The sequence below is a fragment of the Trachurus japonicus genome, unplaced genomic scaffold (genome assembly GCF_045865225.1).
Source record: "Trachurus japonicus isolate A0001 unplaced genomic scaffold, Traja_1.0 AP030840.1".
In the NCBI taxonomy this organism is placed as follows: Eukaryota; Metazoa; Chordata; class Actinopteri; order Carangiformes; family Carangidae; genus Trachurus; species Trachurus japonicus.
In genome coordinates this window covers 1-3,152 of record NW_028220973.1, presented here as the reverse complement: position 1 = coordinate 3,152, position 3,152 = coordinate 1, and the positions used below count along the sequence as shown (strand labels likewise).

Below are 3,152 nucleotides of genomic sequence, written 5' to 3'. Positions count from 1 at the left end.
GGTCTTGGCTCATGGACTATAAAGGCCAGATTTTAATTCCTGGAGCTGACTTGGACTCAAGGCAGCCGACCAGCCTAATTTAATATGGATTTATATACAAGGTGTCTTGTTTAACATAATGAATATCTAATCAAGCATGAGTACAGGAAAGCAATTTCAGCAAAGTAATTGAAAGCAGACTTTGTTTATATGACAGAGAGTATTGCTACACTCTTGGCACAGGAGAGCTCTAACTCGACATTAAATCTTCTTTCAAGCATCATTTTTAACAGGGCGAGGGTGTCTCTCTCTCCCTCCTTACAAACTGTTAAACAGTGTTGTTGACAGCTCAGGATTGTTGTTTACACATCACAGAAATGATCTGTGCTACAAACACTTAAATCTGGGCCCATCTTACATTAACATTTCTTATTGTTAACATGCATAGAGGACAGTGGAGCATGAGGGAATCCTTATGACTGTCAGGCATCCAGTGCCTCTGAGTGCTGTTGAGAAACTGATGATTCATAAAGTATTGTTGTACTGTGCTGCCATCTAGTGTTCACAGGTAATCCTAGGCCCAATTCCAATTCTATTTTTCATCCCTACCCCTACCCCTAGCCCTTAACCCTTGCCCTTGAAACGGAGCTACATGGAGTAGGGTTGAAAGTCAACCCCTACGAATTGGGACACCACTTCAACAATCACATACGTCATCAGTAGTCTCTGCTGGCTTTCACATAAGCAGACGTGACAAGCTTTTGCCACAAACTTAATAAAATAAAATTTAATGAAGACTGATCGGTTCATTGTAAAACACAGGTGGAGGCTCCACTGTGGAGCTTCACTTCTCCGAAAAACATCGGAGCAAACGTCTAAACAGCCGTCATTTGGATAAACCGACCGCACATTGGGGATCTCAACAGCTACTTTCTCGCATATATTAAAACTTAACAAAATGACGTAATAACAGCGCTACAGTGAGACCCTCGTCTGACCAGAATTGGGACACCCCTACCACTTAATGTGAACGCGCAAAACGAAGGGTTAGGGCCAAGGGGAGAATTGGAATTCACCCCTAGAGTCAGTCACTTCATCTCCTGCACACAAAACATAAAACAAAGTGGTGCTTCAAATGAATTTTATTCCTGCAGGTACATCAGGAAAACTCAGTTTTATATGTAAAGAATGACATTTACAAGAACTGGATTTTTCAAACTCTACTTGAAGCTCGATGTAATTCACTGATTGAGACAGAAACAGTATGTGGAAGACAAAAATCAGTTGTTGCAGGTTCACAACTCCTCATGTGCCAGGTAACAATGTGACTACGTTACACACAAATGTGCAGAGACTCTTTTCAGCAGGAGGATCACAATAAGCAAATGTTTCCCCCCCATCCACAACCAAATCAAGTAACACTTCTATTTTTTTTTCTATTTGCTCAAATACAACATATAAAATATTTTTTACAAAAAAGCTTTGGTGACCCATGTATATACACTTATGCATATATAAAAAAGTGTGGAAAAAATGTTTAAATATCACTAGAGCTAATAATAAAAAAGTTGGACTATTGCACGACAGCCAGGTGGGGATAGCAAGGAGGGGAGTGAGCACTGGAGCAGCTGACGACTGCTTTTATGGTTTTCTGCGCCTGTGAAGGAGAACAGAGTTAATCAGAAACCCCCCACTGTGAAAGAAAGTAGGCTCAGATGAAATCTGCAAAGATGACAGCTTACTTAGTGATCCCGTGATGCTCATAACCAGGGCCCATGTTTGATCCAGCCCTCATCTCCACAGCCACAGAGCACTGGAAAAAAATTAATACATAAAATAAAATGTACCTAAGACATTTAAAAAGTACATGAGTCTAAATGAGAAGGCAATCATTAGCCAGAACACAGTGATGAACATTTTGTTGTTTCACATTTTGTCTACGCTTGTAGTGTTTGTATCAAGGTGAAAGTGATACTAAATTGGCATGCAAACAAAAAGCCATCACATGTTACAAATTTTGCATTGATAAGTGGAAGAAGAATGCCAAATAATTTGTGTATTAAAAAAATATATTGTTCGTCGTCGTGTCTCCCATTTTGTCCAATGTTATGATTTAAAAACCGTAGCAGCAGGCATATGGTTGAACGTGTTAAAGCCTGGCCACCTTCACCTTCCAAACCTCTTGCAAAGTTTGGTTTATCACACAATCCATCTTTCTAAACCATAACACATGCAATGTTAATAATAATGGACTAATAATATTGTAATGTTACCCTTGTCTCCACATCAGTCCAAGCCCCGTCTGTGCGATCTCCATTGGCTTGAGCACCTTCTGAAGATTTCCTCTTGCGGCTTCAGATACAAATGTGTAGAGACAAAGAGATGTTAAATCAATTTAAAAAACAACATGTTATGCCAGCAGCCATTAAAGGGATAGTTCACCCTAGAATGATATTTCGCTCATTATCTACTCACCCTCATGTGGACTAAGGGCTGGAAGAAGTTTCAGAGTCCTCCGTCCCTTCTCTGAGTTACAGGGGGTCTTGGTGTAGCAGTGCATGTCCATATAACGGTTGTAAAGGGACACCAGAGCTCTTCGTAAAAAAACACACACAAAAAAAACATCCAAATACCTCCATGCTGCTCGTATGTAATGTCCGTCTTGTGCTGAAGCCCCAAATTGCGTAATTGTCCCGAAAAAAATTAAATAAGTCTATATTTTAAGCTTGTTTGTAGCGGAAGCTTCTCAAAGCTCCTCTTCCTGGTCCGTCCAAATCTCGCGTGATTCGCAGTAACCGCACTGACGCCGGCGCAAATCACGCGAGATTTGGACGGACCAGGAAGAGGAGCTTTGAGAAGCTTCCGCTACAAACAAGCTTAAAATATAGACTTATTTAATTTTTTTCGGGACAATTACGCAATTTGGGGCTTCAGCACAAGACGGACATTACATACGAGCATCATGGAGGTATTTGGATGTTTTTTTTGTGTGTGTTTTTTTACGAAGAGCTCTGGTGTCCCTTTACAACCGTTATATGGACATGCACTGCTACACCAAGACCCCCTGTAACTCAGAGAAGGGACGGAGGACTCTGAAACTTCTTCCAGCCCTTAGTCCACATGAGGGTGAGTAGATAATGAGCGAAATATCATTCTAGGGTGAACTATCCCTT

At 40.8% G+C, this 3,152-nt stretch overlaps 1 long non-coding RNA gene across 1 annotated transcript; it reads right to left on the bottom strand.

Annotated features, from left to right (window-relative positions):
• Positions 1–1,103: 1,103 nt before the first annotated feature.
• On the bottom strand, positions 1,104–2,382 carry LOC146959944 (uncharacterized). The gene is made up of 3 exons (XR_015035555.1): positions 2,253–2,382; positions 1,722–1,792; positions 1,104–1,636 (listed from the first exon to the last, which is right to left on the bottom strand). It is a non-coding gene; the product is annotated as an uncharacterized LOC146959944 (long non-coding RNA).
• Between the last annotated feature and the right edge of the window lie 770 nt (positions 2,383–3,152).